This window comes from Leptosomus discolor, chromosome 13 (genome assembly GCF_034619465.1).
Source record: "Leptosomus discolor isolate bLepDis1 chromosome 13, bLepDis1.hap2, whole genome shotgun sequence".
Classification (NCBI taxonomy): Eukaryota; Metazoa; Chordata; class Aves; order Leptosomiformes; family Leptosomidae; genus Leptosomus; species Leptosomus discolor.
In genome coordinates this window covers 19,414,569-19,431,934 of record NC_141403.1, presented here as the reverse complement: position 1 = coordinate 19,431,934, position 17,366 = coordinate 19,414,569, and positions in this window count along the sequence as shown.

Genomic DNA, 17,366 nt, shown 5'->3' with positions numbered 1-17,366 from the left:
AGTCAGGTCAGCCAAATCCAGGATCAGTGAAAAAATGAGTTGTTCATCTGGCCTGGAATGAGATCTTTCTTCCCATCATTTGTAGTTATAAAGATCTTTTGTGCGGTTGAAGCTAAATTTAAGCCCAGGCTGAGTGTATTTGTGTACTATCTACGCGTGTTTTATGCATCAGCAGCGCGCTGCGTTACTAGTCTGCATACACAATTAGGGCTTTATGATCTTTGAGGTTGGTTAATACGAAGATTTATATATTTGCAGCAATAAAAGTCTGGGATGTAATAGGAATAGATGTTTCGTAGAGCTGCAGTCTGATTCTCCTGTGACTTGTGTTGGTTTGGCTCCATTGTCTTCAGTGGAGTTAATCCTCTCCCTGATTCGAGCACCAGAAGAAGAAGAGAAGCAGCAAATCCAGCCCTGAACGTGTGCCTAGGGAGGTCTGCTTTTGCAGAGCTTGCTTTTCTCTTTCCCCAGCCCTGCGCGGGCGAAAGCGCCGAAAGAGAGAGCAGACTCTGCCAGGGCAATGGAACCATGCAGCGTGTTTCTGCCACCGAACAACTCGCAGCAGCACCTTCAAGACCAGGACTGAGCCTGGCCCTGGCGACCGATGCCCCAAGGGGCGAGCCTGGCCCTGATGCGCAGCTCCCGGAGGGGCCGGTTTGCCCCAGGGGGGTCCCGCCTGCTCGGTGCTGGTGCTCCTCCGGGCGGGCGGGAGGGAGGTCACGCCTGGCGCAGGAGCGAAAGTCCATTCAGAGAGGGGTGGACTGAATGAAGGAGACGGTAAGGTGAAAACATCCTGATTTAATACGTGCATTCCTATTTTGTAAAGAACCATCTTACAGGCTGTTTCTCTCTTTGCCAAAGCATTCAGCTGCTGCAGTAGGATTTAAAAGTAAAACGAGTTGAACTTTAACAAACCTATAGTCGCAGTTAACTCGCAAAGGAAAGCCTGTATCTAGCTGTTTCCTGCTGCTGCAATGTTTTGATAACAATGGTACACAAAGGCTTGTTTTGTTTAGCGTGCGCCATATTATTGCATTTCGGACAAAGTCTTGATTCTCTAAGTCCAAGACAAAGTCTCAATTCTCTCTGAGACAAAACCTCAGGATGAAAATCACGGATCTGAAACGTCCCAAACTACAGAGGAGTAAGGAATCAGATTAGCATCAATTTCTACTTCTAGCTGCAATGAAAGCAAAGACAAAGCAAATATATATTTTATAAGTGGAGGCACAAATTTAGGAAAGATTTTGCTCCTCATCATTCCCTGTCAAATCATGAAATTGGAAAAATGAAAATATTCTCCCCATTCTCTGCACACACACCCTATCCCAGGCCGACCCGTCCTTTCTGTGCTGAGATTTGCTTTCCTACAGCAGCGAGTTTCCCTTCAAGAGCTCACAGGCATGGAGAGCAGCTTTGTTTACCACCCCCAGGTGCAAACCTCGTTAACTTGTGTTTACTTCTTTTGTGTTTTCAGCTTCCAGTAATGAACTGGGTTAATGGATAGCGAAGATGGTGGTGGTGGGGAGAATGGTAAGGAAAATTCAGGGGCTGGTTTTACATCTTTCAGTTTTGCAGGCTCATAGGCAAAACAGCTACCAGCCATTTAGCTAACCCCCCCCCCCCAAAAAAAAAAACAAACCCAACCCCTGGAGATGATGAACCTCCTCCATAGGTTTTGGTTTGTTTGGGTTTTTTTTCAGGATGGTGGGAAACAAAGCACAGCCAATCCCCTGACTTCTTGCAAGTTATAAATACTGTACAAAATTCTACTTTTGACACCGGAAAATGCTTTCTCCTGTTGTTCAGAGTGACTCCAGATGCTGATGTACTTAGTACACAGCGCAAGTAACCCAACTGGAATGAAAAAGCAAGGTAAATGAGTTTACATTCATCTGTCAATGTTCCTAAGGGACAGACTCTTCAGCCTGCCAAGTTTGCTCTGCTTGTGCACACATAAGCAGAGTGTGAACTTAAACCGACGGGAGATTCCCACAGTAGCATCTCCCCGGTGAACAGGGGATCTCTGCTGCTGTAATCTGGTGGAGGCAGTGTGGTTGCTTCTACCCTAGTGGTTCCCCCATGTCCCACAATACTGGCAGGTGGGCTGAATGTTTGGCAGGAAAAGAAAGAAAAGGTTGCGGTAGAACTGAGTTTTTCTGCATCAGATTTTCCCCTGAGCCAAGCCCCATTTTCAAAGGAAAAAATACTAGCTTCTTCCTAGGCTCTTCTATGCTTCTCGCTGTTATAATATCTGGGAGCTTCACATACACATATATTTCTTTATCTTTCTAATATACTAGTGAAGGATTGTCACCCCTATATGTGAAATGGAACATGGGGATCAAAGTAAAAAGTTTCTTTTAACTTTGGGTGAGCAGTCTGGGACAGTTAGGAGTGGACTTTTTCAAAGAACTTGGCTATTTTGTACTTTAAATAGCTGTGTATTTGACTAACTGCCGTCCCTCATTTAAGGCAGTTCCATGAAAAGGGAACTCCATGTAGCTAGACCATACAAACGGTAGCAACCTCCATCCCAAACACGAGCAAGTCAATGCCTGCAGCAGAGCAGACGTACAAGACACATGTGAGAGAAGCAGTGACTACGGCCAAAGTTCAGTGCGTGTTGGAAATATATGAAAGAAAAGCAGAAAAGACGGGAGAATCTGTGAGATGAAGCAACAGGGGAATATTTGATGCTGTGGTCTGGGAGGAAACCAGGGAACGAACGTGTCTCTGAGGAAAACTGAAATTAAGAGCCTCTTCAGCTGAGCTCTGGGTGGCAGGAGCTGGTGGGGACAAGGAAAGGAACTGCCTCCTACTGCTTGGCTTCTGCTGCATCTGAGGAAACAGTCTGGTAACTAACTCAGGGGAAAAGTGGCTCCACCACAAATTTCTTCTTGCGGTAGAAACAACGCTCAGCACACTGGCTCCAGTGCCACGTCAAGGCACAGGTCCACGGACAAAAGCGTCTGGCTCCCAGTTGGAAAGGCAGGCCCTGACAGCACCCGCCAGCGCGCCACAGGCCTGCTGCTAGGTGGGACGGATCCACTGTGTCTGCACTGCGACGCTGGCATAGACGGGTCCAGCAAATCTTGTATGTCAGATTTAAAACTGGGAGGACTCGAAAACCACAAGCGTGGGGGATCAGGATCCTTTGTGCATTCAGGTCAGCGTTACCTTCGCACGCGTGTGCCGTGCCCAGGGCTGCGTGGCTGGGCTGCCCTTCCTGAGCTCTCCTGCTCTTGCTGGCATCAAGTGTCTCGCTGAGGAATCTGGCCTGGCAGGTGGCAAACTGTAGTTTCCCTCATGGTCCACTGTGAAGACCTGGGGTTTCACCATGGGTAGTGGTGTCTGCGGTGAGTAAGGAACCTTGCAGATACACAGAAACCGGTCCTGATGAACCGAGCCACTTCACCCAGTGTAAGCAGGACTAGTTGGCCCAAACCTCCCACTCTCCCCTGCAAAGAAAATTGAAGAAGAGCTGTGGGCAAGCAGGAGGGGGCCGGACACCCAGAGGAAGGCAACAGTTGAGCCCCTGAGAGCGCAGGGCACCTACGGGTGCAGTTGCTGAGCCTCTTCCTTCTCTGCTTTCCTGTGAAGGAGGGACACTTGCGCTGGCACCAGCACAGCTAGGACCAGAAACCACCATTAGAGATCCCCCTCTGCAGGTATCCATAGGGGGCCTCTGCTCATAGCTGATAGCAGTGACCCCGTGGTGGCAAGAAGGGGATCAGCTCCGGCTACGCATAGGCGTGCTGCGCAGCCGCACCTGGGCGTGCGTGCCAGGAAGCACGTGCCCAGCGCACCGGAGGATACGTGGGTGAAGGTCAGACCATGCGGTGGCACCTCCCTGTGTGTCAGCGGCTTCGGGCAGGGGTACTTTGGGCATGGTAGCGGGACCATGCAGCAAAGAGAGCACATTTCCAAGGGTGCTGTGTGTGTGGTGGCCACGCTGTGGGGCTTGGCGTGCCCTTCCCGGTCTGACAGCCATAGCAGCTGCAGGATCTGCTGGTACTCCCATGCCTCAGGCAGCCATTGCCTCCAGTGAGAAAGAGGGAAATGGGAGAGGCAAAGGAGTGAGAAAGGGGTAAACAGTATTTTGCTCAAACTAAAATGGTGAATGTTCTTGCTCAGCAGTTGTTCTCAGCTACCCCAGCGTCTCAGGCTAAGCTCCCTTCAGAAAAAAACTTGTCTACACAGAAACTGCATCTTCTGTAAGGGAGAGCAAAGAGGAGACCAAGATGGGAGAGCAGACAAATTCACCCCTTTCCAGGCTGTGTTGCTCAGATTTTGTTGCTCATCCTTGGTTCAGCCCAAGGGAATAACCACCAATGGCATCTTCCTCACTTTGTACAGCGCAGGAGGACAGCATTTGGGCCTCAAGCCTTTGGCGATTCCTCTGAGCGTGGGTATATACTTTCCTAAAACAAGGATTATTCCTCCTTGGGAAAGCCAAGCCAGCAGTCCAAATCAGAGTTAGAGGATCAAATATATTTACAGAAACTACACAACACCTTATAATAATAAAATATATAACAAATGCAATTTATGATTGGGTAAGCTATAGTAACAAAATAGGAACTATTTATGCAAACCAGAATTCTTCACCTCCCAGAGGCAAGTATTCAGCACACAGAGAAACTCTTGCGAGGTGCACGGCGGGGCTGACACCGAGCAGCAGCTCCGCACCTTTCCTCGGGAAGGTGTACGCGGAGGACAGGCCAGCAAACCTGGAAGCACATCAAGCAGTTTTCCCAGCTGTTAGTGTGGGTTACCGTGCCCCGGCTATTATCGCCGGCTCCCGGCAGAGTTGCTGGTCACCATGCCCCAATAGGCAGGTTATTGTTTCCAGTTTCTGTGGTGCATCGCCGTGCTTTGCTGCCGCAGTCGCTTCTTCCCTCTCCCACATGAATTGCCGCAGAGTGAGGAGAAAGGCAGCAGCCCAGAGGTGGGCAAAACAAAAGGCAGCAAAGAGCATTGGGGCCCACCTGCTTTCTTTTTCTTCTCTCTCCAAGCCAGAAAGTTCTTCAGCATGAGCAAGCCAAAATGTAACTTGGCATCAGTACCAAAGATAAATGTCAGTATTTTCCCTGGCAGTTTGAAACAACGTGTTTCCCAGTGTCCAAAGGAGATTTTTCCCTTAGCGGATGGCCTCCCCGGTGTGTCGGTTCCTCACTGCGCGCCCTTCCCGCTGGCTGTACCTCCCCCAGAGGGCAGGTGCGCGAGGTTTTCCTCCCCTGCTGCCCCGAGAACTGCCCTGGCGCTGGGGGTAAAGCTGCTCCCCGGTCTGTGCTCCCCGAGGGGTGCTGCTCACGGGAGCGAGGGTGCGCACGGGGAAGGGCAGGCACAGCAACGCCGCCTGCCTGAGAAAGGCACCCTCAGCTCCTTGGTCACGGTGGGGTACTCTCACACAAAATCCAGCAGCCTGCTGTGATTCAGAGTAATCAGAGAGGACAATTTACAGTCCTGCCTCTCTTGAATGCTGCAGAAAGAGAGAAAGAAAAGCCTTTTGGCAAGTTGGAGCCGCCTGTGAAGCGCACCAGGATAAATACCTCCTTGCAAGCAGCAGTCGAAACAAAAACAGGATCAGCAGCTGCTCTCCCCACCTCACAACTCGTCCAGCCTACTCCAGGCTGAGCTCCAGGCTGCTGCCAGGTTCTCTTGCTTTGGAGGAAAATGCTCAACAGTTTGATCAGGTGAGACCACTGGACAGCACCCTTTGGAGATGCACAAGGATTTCAGGAACCAGTAGCCATCACGGAATGGCCATGGCACGACCGTTACGTCTCATCATCGGTACAGATGTACACAGCTTTGAAGTGCACGCTGTTTCTAGGCATCTGGATGTATCCCTGATGAAGAGTCAGCTTTTGACCACTGCAGTTCAGTAATTCTTCCATTTTGATATCTTTATTTTTTATCAGTGTTATTTATTGTTATTTTATCTTGCATTGTTTCCAAGAATTGTTTAGGAATATCATAGTAAAGATAACAGTATCTTCAGCAAAGAAAGTAATTCATGTGTCTCACCCTGGATCATTTTTTTCTGTGTAGTTTTATACAGAGAGGAAATGGAAACAATCCTGGACATAGACTGTGGATGAACATTATCTACCAAATTTTATTTCAGAAGAATATTGGTAGGAAATTAAGATTACCACAGGAAAAGGACTTGACTTGTTACTGGTGCCCATGGCAAATGCTGGTCACCTACATGCTTCAGTAATCCAGCATGTGTGTGATGTTGGGTAATTCTAATTATTCCCTCTGCAGTCTAACCTTCTTCAGCCAAAAGGAGAATCCGAGCCCATGTGTACAATTGCCACAGTAACAACTTCAACAAATCAGATGTATTACCATAGAGGGATTCTTCTCAGTCTGGTGGAAAGGAGAAGTATCAGAGAGAAAGGCCATATCACTCACCACCTGGACAGCAGTTACTTGGCTGGTATGAGGCTACTGCTCCCTCTGTGAGCCGCAGATCTATGCAGACAGCAGTTAGTGAAGTCACAGTTTTCTTAATATCTGGGATGAAATCCTAGCTATCAAAGTGAGAAAATTTTCTGTCTTGTGTGGAGAAATATTTCTTCTCATTATGTCCGCTGCTCAGCACTGGGGTGATGAACAGCGGGTTTGCTTAGCAGAAGTCAGATGAGAAGAGTCTTCTGTGCTTAGGAATGCTTGATTCACGGTAAGTCTTTTTAACAGGCTGTTGACTGACCTCTTTGCTTCAGAAAACCATAAACAAAGCAGCCTCTCCGTTTGGTGGCTCTTATGTCTGGAGATGAGAGTTGACAAACAACGTCTTGCAACTCGCAGACTTCCACGCACAGACCATGAAATACAGTTGTTTTACACAAGGTGGACCTCACTGTGCCACGTGAGACCGTCTCTGTGATGCAACCTGACGTTTTCAAAAGTGGAAAGAGCTATATGATATTACGTGCTCCTCTAGAGTCTGAGTTCGTTTCGAGCCGCAAAGCTAACCTTGAAGCCTTGTCCTGACTCCACATGCTGAAGCTAAGGAGTTACATTTCCTACCTCTGCAGCAACCCTACCAATAGCTACTCCTTGCAAGCAGAGGAGATTTTCATTTAAAATCAGGATTCCTCAACGCTACTCACTATTGCACATTCAACTAAGACAAGCAGTCTGTGCAGCTGTCAGAACTTTCATTCCACAGGGAAACTGAGGAGATGTTTGTTAAGCATCAAACTCCGGTCCCTGGGACAATTAACATCTTGGCGAGTCTCCTGCAGCGATATCTGGTGGACAGTCATTAGTGCCATAAATTATGCATGCTTGCAATTTGATCTTGACCAACGCAATTTCCTTCCCTTCTTTAGGAATTCTTTCCCTGCCTTTATGCCCAAGGGATAGATGGAGAAGATAGCTGTACACAGACTGCTTCAGCTGTGAAGCTAATACTGAAAAGATAATTCCACTTCTGTTTATAGCGATACTCTGCTCTACAAAGCCTATCTTAACAATCTGTGAAATTCAGCATTAGAAAAACCACAGGAAAAAGTATTTCCATTTATCCAAACTGGCCCTTTTTGTAGTTTATTGCGGCTTACATGAGGGACAATGGCTTATCTATGGCAGAGAGGCAAAATGACACACGGAGGCTTGTCATTTAGTAGGAGTTGTGCCCTATAATTTAGCACTATTTAAGCATTTAAGAAAGCAGATTTGAATTAGCTGACTGTGGAAATTATCTTAACTGTATGAGCACTGTCAAGGGCCAGGAGAGTGCACGGACAGGTTTGCCTCTGTCCCAAGTTACAGAGCACTTCAGAGTTCAGATTACACAGGCCAGGGAAATCTGATTGAATCAATAAAAAAGGAACTTTGAAGGAAGCAAGTGGAGCTTTTTTTTCAATAGAAACATTCTGGTTTAGATTATTTTTCACACTTGTATATCGGTAGAAATACTCTTTTAGGTATTTGGGAAATTTGACAGCTTTTGGGAAGTTTGACGTCTTTATCGTTTTTGGCAGGCCTGATGGAAGTCAAAGTCATTCATCTCAAGAGACAAAATTTTTCCTGTGTTCTGTGAATTTCTGTGTGAGATTCATTGAAATGGCAACTGTTGGGAGCTACCACTGCTCTTCTCTTGGGGGTTTCCCAAGGAAAGGTCACGCCAGCCTGCCAGTATAGTGGTTGGACAACATCACCGTTTTAAAGTCCTGAGTTCCCACTGACACTAGAACAGCAACAGGCGACAAAGCATTTTAGGAGAAACTGTACAGCAAAAGCGGGATGAAATTTCTGGACTGGATTTAATAGAGAAGAGGGTTAGGAAGGTTTAGTAAGGGAGAGGCTACATTTCTACTAATCGGTCTCCCAGCTCCAGGATCTGGACCAAGGAACTCCTACTTAAGCCTGACATCATACCTCCACTCCAAAGCTGACAAAATAAATGCCTGCAATGACAGCTCGTGTTACTGAATAAATGGCAAGAATCTGTGTTTCTCTATACATGTCGCAGGGGGCTGCCCTCCTCTAGCTTTTTTCTCCCTAAAAACCGAGCGAGGACATCCGGTTCCCTATGCCCCAGTCACTAATGTCATCTAAGCTACAGCGTCAGTTCCTGATACATTAGAAAACGGCAGATTTAAGACTCTCTGGGTAATCTTTTCTCGTCCCTCCCCACGTGCATAGCTTTTCTTACAAACCCTTCCATGACACAGTCATATTTTAGACTTTCCCACAGGATGCGTGCCTCATTCTGTACAACACAGGATAATCACACCCAGTGGCAGAAATAAATTAGCATAGCAATCTTAATCTGGTATTTCCTAATTTTCCTAATTTCCTTATCCTTCAGTGTTCGGCTGCGCTAATCTAAACAATATTCTTTTAATGTAATTTTTTAATGTTATCATTTAAATATATGTATATGCCTTTGTTTATCTCTCCATCTGTCTGGATCTGTTAATGTATTAGTAAACACAAAAGAAAAAGATAAAAGTTGTTTGTTTTTAATTCTTTCGGAACTGTTTGATCTCTCCTCCCTTGTTTTAGCAGCTGCCTGACTGTTTTTCCTCATATGTAAACTTCAAAGTCAATCAGAGGTCAAGACTCTGGACAAAGACAGAATAATGAAAACAACGGTGACTGGCGTATGTGATGGGAAGAAGCAGAGGAGCTGGGTTGTAGCATATTGCCTGTTTCTGGACACAGCGGGGGGGAAATTATCTACCTCTTGGACATAACATTTCCCGAGCTGAACATTTGATGTAGTTGTCGAGGCCTGTGTACTTGCCTGGAAAGGAATCTCACGGAGAAGCGAAGGGTATGGCCATGTACTGGAGGGCTTGACATTCTCTGGCTTAATTCTCTGGACTGCTTTCCAGCAATCTGGAAATGGCTTAATGGGTTACTGTGAAAATGCTCGAGCAAAACAGCGTTTTACTGGTTTCTGTTGAATGCAGAGGGGTTCAGGGGTGGGGATAGGTTTTGATTCCCAATTTGCTATTTGCTATTTCTGGTTGTAGGGAAATCAAAGGAAAAGCAAGCGCTGGAGAGGCAGCTTCTGTAGCAGAGTAACGTGGAGTATTTTCTGTAGGCATGTGCAGTCATGGTACAGGATGTGTCTTGAGTTCACGCTTTTTTTTTTCCTTCGGGAGAACATCTGCCTTTCCCTCCTCCATCCGTCTGCGGAATCAGGCCCCTGCTTGTGCAGAGCCCGGCAGAGGGCCACGAGCAAGAGAGAGTCCCCGAGGCAGGGGGTTGTAGCAGTGCAACTTGCCTGGCAGCTGGTGAAACAGCCTGCAGAAATTGGGAACACCTTAGTGATTCACACATCCTCGCAGCAGCTCCTGCCAGCCCAGCCGCTGGAGAGGCCCCAGAGGTGGATTCCGCACTATATATAGATAGAGGCACACAGATACAGATCTAAGGCCATGGCAAGTCCTCAGATTTCGTGCAGAGATTACAGGAATTTGTGTAAATGACCTACAAACATAATCTGCTCTGAAAAAAATAGTCTTTTCCAGTTTAACCAACAGGGAGGATGGCAATGGGACCAGTGCCACCCTGTCTGGGGAGTGCATCTCCCCCAGTCTTCCTCACATTCATAAGCTGTGGACACCTTCTGCTTTTCCTACAGAAGGCTTTAAAATATGTGACTTGTACCACACGGGCCAGATCCAGGCAGCGCAGAAGCCGTAAATGTAGAGGGTCCCTCGCGGTGTAAATCGTCAGCAATGTTATGGCGGGGTCTGAAAATGCCAAAGCAAACCTGGTGATCCTTCTGCAGGACACTGGTGGCAAAAACATCAGTTACAGTATAATTTAAATTACTTCAAGTATTTCCCTCAAATATATTGGCTCGTATTTGTTGCTTCTTACACTGCCACAAGAAATAATTACAATAAAAAAATGCCCAGGTTCTACTTAAGCTAAAAGCCAGGCTGTGAGCCCTGGGGCTGATGAGAGGCACAGCTCTGGAAGCAACAGGGAAGACGCTCTTTTGCTCAGGGAAGCAGACGAACTTTCCCCAGCCGCAGGAACAGCAGGGAGAGGTGTAGCCTGCCACTGCGTGGGAAAGAAGCTGTGACTGGGCTTCATTGCGGCTCGTGGGACAGTAAATGACAGAGAGAGAAGCAGGAGGAAACGGGCCTGGCTGGCCGCTGCGGCAGGAAAAGCACACCTTTCTCCTGCTGTGGGCCTCCCTTCAAGGGCTGAAGAGTGTCAGACTTGAAACTGCTCCTCATTCAAGGAATATATTTAATGTGTGGCTTACTGTCCCTTGTTAACGTGACCAGAAGCAAAATTGTTTTCTGTAGCTTCTCATTCAGCAACCATTTCTACACAGTTCAAGGCCACTTAACATCATACTGACCCTTAATGAGCTTTTCACCAGTTTTCATTTCAGCTGAGAGTGTTAATTTTCAGGCGTGTTTCAATAATTAAAATTTTACTCACTTTTTCTTTAGTGACTGTTCATCACAAATCCACCTAATATCTGCCATTAACAGCAAAGTGAAGAAGAAGAAAAAAAAAAAACCCAGCCAGAAGTCGGTGTGAGAAAAGGAAAAGTGTGAAGCATCTCCGGGAAAAGCCGTGTAGGAAAGGGATATAAGTAGTGTAAAGGGAAGCTAAAGTGATGCAGGAGAGAGCAGCTGGGAAACAAAAGCAGAGGCAGCTGGAGCAAAGCAGGCTGCGGGCGGCCCCGCTGGGAGGAAGGGGAAGCGGGAGCAGAAATGGGAGCGGGAAGATTGTGTTTGGTCTTTAAGCAGAGCGTGAGGAGCTTGAAGTGAGGAGTTCAGAGACAGGAAGGAATCCAGTGAAGATAAGTCATGAGTGGAGGGTGATAGAGCTCATGTAGTGAGAAAAAGATTACTTGGGTGGTAGCGTTGGGCACCATGGCTGGTGGACGGCAAAATGTATAATCAGCTTGAAGCATCGGTCGTGATTCTTCAGGAGACGACCTCGAAAAGAATACTGTGGCTTAATTTTAATCCTTTTTTAACCCAGGGTCTCTCCAAATAAAGGATGAGCATTGTGTTGCCCTGAGCACTAAGTGGAGTGCGTTGTGTTTTGTGCATTGTCATTGATTCTAAATGCCTTTTGTGTTTGGGGGCTCTGAAAACAAAGGTCAAGTACTAGCAAATTCTGTTTTCTGTGAGAGATTTAATTAAATCCTAAGGACAAAGGCAGACTACTAGAAACAGCTATTGAGTGTGAAAGATGTGTAAATTTGCATTACCATTTCTCAATATCGGTTTGTGCATAGCTTTGTGATTTGGTTTTTTGAGCCATGACAGGAGAATAAACATTTTAAAAATCAAGATGTTATTTTCTGCATGTAAGGCTTGGAAAGAGATGCTAGGAAGCACACGGAGTAGGATGGAACAATTTCTGAATATAGTTTTGTCCTAGTAATTTAGTGAGTGTAAACCAGAGGGTTTCAGCAATTAATTGCCCACTGCTAATCAAAACTCCCTTACAAATAACCTGAGTAAATTGCCCAGCTAACAGTGCTGTGGAAGGCATATTTCTTACTTGTTCAATATTGAAATATCATTGTGTTAGCCCACTATGCTTTAGAGGGTTTGAATTTTGCCATACCAACCCATTTTTTTCTTGTTTAAATAATAACAAATGAAATAACATATTAAGAAAAGCCAAGTTATTGAACCTGAATGCAGTTAATTTACTGACGGGTAGAAACCAAGAGATACCACATAGCTGCTCCACTTTAACACACACTGATCCTTCCACTTAGTAGGTGATAAGGAAGGAATTCTTGTTCAGCTGGTGATAAGGAAGTGTGGATCTCTGAAGCAAAGAGACCATCTTATAAATCTAGCTGTGCTAGTGCATGAAGTTGGGAAGACAGAGAGGATGAAGTCATACGTCTATGGGAGCAAGAAACCACCCAGTTTCCCCACAGTTTTGAAACTATGTATGAGTAATGCGGCTCCTTCTCCCAGTGTAGGATTCGACGTGCAGGAAAAGTCTCACAGATGGCGGGTCTAAAACCAGACAAATCAGAATATGCCACAAGCAAGGAAAGGCTGGAGACCCGGAGGTGCAGAGCGGATCACGTTCCAGCGCCCTGAGTCCTTCACCCTTCCAGAGCACAGCTTCAACTCTCTGCAGGTGGAAGGGGGACGCGTTTCACAGGGGGCAGCCCCCGTGGCAGCCAGGCCAGCAGGCAGGGCTTTGGGGGTCACAACGAACGCCGTCTGTGTTCCCTGGCAGCTAATCGACAGCCAGCGCAGCCCCGCTAGCCCCGCTCTGTTCCACTGAGGCGTTCGCTCTAACCAACAAGCTGTTGCGCTGTGCCAGGGTGGGCTTCTCCCGCGCTTCCCGCACGGCTCCGCACCTCTGGGCAGAGGCATCTTGCAGACATCCGTGCCGGCAGACATGACTCATTTTGGGGAGCCTGCGCACAGGGTTTTGCAACAGTCTGACGAGGACACGGAAAGAGACAGCAACACAGGCGTGTGCCCACAAGTACAAGGCACCCCACCACGTTCACACAGACGCTACGAAGATGACCGCTGTGAAATGATCGGCCGGCTGCCAGGAGTGGGGCGGGGGGATTAAAACCTCCACCCAGCTGAGAAGAACGGTGGCTAACAGCTCGTCACCTCCTCCACTGCACAACACTGACGACTCTTTCCTCATTTTCCCGTGGTGCGGCGTTAGCTCCTGTGCGTTGCAGACGGCTCCCCCTCAGACTCGGTCCAGCCTCAACAAGCCTGAACGAAAGGCCGGATCGCATGGCTCGTGTCAAACGGGACAGGGGGACTTCGAGTTGACAAGACGCAGAGCACACACCCTTCTGGCAGATGATGCTCCGGATGCGGGTTTGCAAAACTGATTTAAGGACAGTTGCAGTTACTGCTGTCTGAGTGATAAGACTGTGATGTTTCAGTGCCTTTTAGGAATGAGTCAAGAAGGAAATAACAACAGCTAACCAAAAATAATCATGTGGCCATCAAACAGTAGAAATACTGGCCACGAGACATTCTTTCCATATTTACCCGCAGCGCAGATAACATCAGTGACCGCTCACTGCTATAATGCATGATTTTTTATAAGTGGACAGATTTCTATTTGCAATTCCTACATTCCAATTAGTGAAACTACAAGTACCATACCCAAACTACTAGAGCCCGTGCTTGTTCCAGGGAACATAAGTCCTGCGTTTACCGCATTTGAAGTAGTTCCCAGCACTCCTTTGCGGGGCCGCGCCATCGTCCTCCGCACATCGGAAGGCAGCAGCATCGCGCTGCCGGCGCCGCAGGACGCCCGCAGCGACTCAGACCACGTCCCCAGCGCGCTCCGCAGGTGTGATGGCGTAATCCAGCTGCCTGAAGAGCAGCTGCACGAAGCTGCAGCAACACGGGCTTCGGCGCCCGGGCAAGCAACGCGATGGTTGGTGCGGGGGGATTTTGCCACCGTGGGTACCTCGGCTAGAAACTAGCTCGGGTAAGTCTGGAGGCGTGGAGTTGCATGTTCCTTCTCTGCACGCCCATTTACAGGCAAAAGGACAAACTTCTCATTTCATGACCTGGGGCTAGCAGGCAGCTCAGGTTTGGGGTGAGAGGATGCAACCACTGCGACTTCAGCCAGCTGGGTTACACCACCACGTCTGCCAGCGCGGGGCGGACTGAGTGGTCTGAGGCGCTGGGGGCATTTTACAGCGCAGGGAGTGTAATGTTGCTGCCTTCATAGGAGTATAAAATGATGGCATGGCCACCACAAAGGAGTGCTGGGAACTACATAAAACCAGGTAAACAAAAGACATTTTCACTAAAACAAACCCAAACTCCATAATAATTTGGGCATAGTACTTGTAGTTTCAATAATTAGTGGAAAAGCACTTACCAAGTGATTGGAGAGGTGTAATAACGTGACTCTACAAACACTGCTTCTGCATAGGCATTTTCACAGCTATGCTTTCATTTTATGAGACTTGAGGGACAGCTTTCCTCGCCACGTTGCCTTTTGTTTCTACAGAAAAGGTGCGAGAACACAGGCTGGAAGCAATTTTGCAAGCAGCGTACGGCCACGGGCCATGGGTGAGTCAATCACCTTGTACTTTTTTGAATCCAGCGCTTTACAGAGCAGCCTCATCTATTCTTCCGGCGCACTGCGATACGTTAGGAGTGTCATTACAAACCTGCTGTGAAGAGAAGGGCAAACATGAGTTTTCAGGAGGTTGCAGCACCAGGTTTGGACAGAGGATTTTAAACTTAATTCTGCCCTTTTAAAAAAAAACCCCTCTTTCTGACACAGTCACTCCAGAAAGAAGTGATTACAGATGAAATGTAAGAGACACGAAGCCAAGCTCATATAGATATTTCAGAGTGTTTCTAAGCAATTTTTTCTTTCTACTTCTTCCACCGTATTTCCAAGCTCACACTAACGCCTTTTATCCACACACTCACCCACCCCACATCCTCGACGCAGAGTCACACGGTGGGAAATCCCACCGTCCATCATCAGGCCCAGTAACAGCCCCACAGGGCTGGCTGTGGGTTTTGCATTACGCGCAGACGGCGCTGGGTTTGCAGGGCCGGATCCTCGGCTGGGCTGAAGCCCTGCTCAGTGCTGGGGAGAGGGTCCGTTGCACCGTCAGCTCCGCTGGCAGCTCTCCTACCCTGGGCGGGCGCCAGCGCTTGCTCAGAGGCAGCTTAGGAGGATCCTGCCATTCTCCAGTCCTGGCGGATGGGCTATACCGGACTCGGTGGATAAGCTGGCTGAGTTGGCTCTTTTTTGCCCCTCTGCCTAAAAAACTCGCTGTTGAGAAGGTATTACTTTGGGTCTACCCCACTTCTGAAAAGGATCTCAGCAAGAGGACCGTTCTTGGCCTTTAGTTTGTCCCTTTGTCAGGTTACTTTCGCTCTCATCAAACTAAGAGTCCACGGGCGCCCTTCTCCATTTTGAAGCAGTTTAAGGCAGTTCCAATGACTTGAAGTAATAATAATAATAGTAAATGAAGCACAATACTGGGGTAAAACCGATATAAAATGGACACCTTCCGAGTATTAATAGTTGAATTACCCAATAGACTTACATGTCATTTTGCAACAAGAAGTAGGAAGTTTGGTGTCTTACCTTTGAGGAGGGGAGGGAGAGAAGAAGAAGAAGAAGAAGGAGATTAACCCTTTGATTCTAGACCTGAGAAAGAGCTTGCTCACACTTTCGTAGTGACTTTTCTGTCTATGATCACACCCATAAAACTTCCATTTGCGGGTTTTGGGCTGCTGAATGAAAATGGAATTAGAATAAAATGAAATTTAAATCCTCTTTGTCCTCTAAGACTAGACTCTCTCAAAGCTTACAGGTGTCCTCTAAGAGCAGAGCTCTGCAAACATAACAACATCGTGGTGGTGGTGTAAAATAACTGTTAGTCAATTGTCTAATGTCATGAGATTATCAGAAGAATTTGCAAATATCCTGAGTGTGAACAAAATCACTAATTCAGCTTCTGTGATCTAGTTATTAAAAGCCACCAAAAATGACTAATTTGGCTCATTTATAATTCCTGCAGTTGCAATGAATTTGAATTCTTTGTTGGTGACTGAACTTTTTAAAACGTTTTTTTAAATATCTGAAAGACAGTCATATGAAACACCTGGTTTTTTAAAAACGGCATATTTAGTGCCATTTGAGTGCCTTAAATTTAACGCACAAGCCATAGAGAATCACATGAAGCTTCATGACATAAAAGAAGTCGGCTATAACTTGTGTTGCAAAACTTTACGCTGTGTCAAGAACTGCGACTTCCCCTGGTCTGCCCAGAGAAGGTCCACATGAAGCTCCGTTTATTCCAGGGAAGTTATGAAATATGTCATTTAAAAGTGAAGTATCTGTTAAAGACTGAAACTGTTAAATATTTCCCAGGTCCAAGATAAAAACATGGCTTTTCATGGATTTGGCATAGTCTTCAGCAAAGCAAAGCGTTTACAGGGATTGTAGATATTTAGGACAGTGTACATAAAACCAAAGCCAGGAGAACCAAAGCCAGTTTACTTTTAAACTCAGCCCAGTTTACTTTTAACTTTTGTCTTCAGAAGAACAACTGTTTGAGTAAGGACTGCAAAACTAATCCAGCCACAGGAAATGCGGTATTTGTACGTGAAGGAAGTAGGAGTAAGGTGGGGTCAGAGAAATTTGTTCTGGGAGAGAGAGTTTAGGGTTAAGAATTGGAGAAATAAGAAAAATTGTTACTCTTGTAGATAATTCATAGCTAACAAATTAATAGGAGAGCAGAATGTCAGATTCATGATAGATTAATCTGCAAAGAGGTCTACAATGATGGTAATCACTCCACATAGAAATAAAAAGACATAAATAATGTATTATGTACGTTTTATATCCTGGTAGAGGATACCAGCAGGAGATTCATTTTTAGCTCCTGCTTTAAAAACTTCGAACTTTCTGAAACCTTAATTTTTTCAGGCTAATTTTTTCCATGGCTTTTCTTTGACTTGAGTTGAGTTTGTTTGGGTTTTTAAAGATTTCAAGCAAGAAGTACTTGGGCCATTTTTAAGCTCTGGGATAGTGAAAATAAAAAGCTTTTTCCCAGGGTAAAAGAAGAATTTCTGGCATCTTAACATTTTCTGTACCCACCAAGTGGCTTCAGTGGGAAAACAGTATTTGCCACGGAAATTGTCCTTACTGAGGTATGAAGCTTTCAGCATTGCAGTGGAATTTTGTTTTGATTTGATTTAAAATCACTTTGTGAGCTTTTGCCATACATTGGTCACAGGCTTTTTTTTCTGCACTGATAAAGGGAGCTGCACTGTACATGCCGTCATGGCTGATACTGGCCTGAGCCATACGGTGACCAGATATTTATCCCGTAGATTGGTATCTATCTCAGGGCTCCCAGC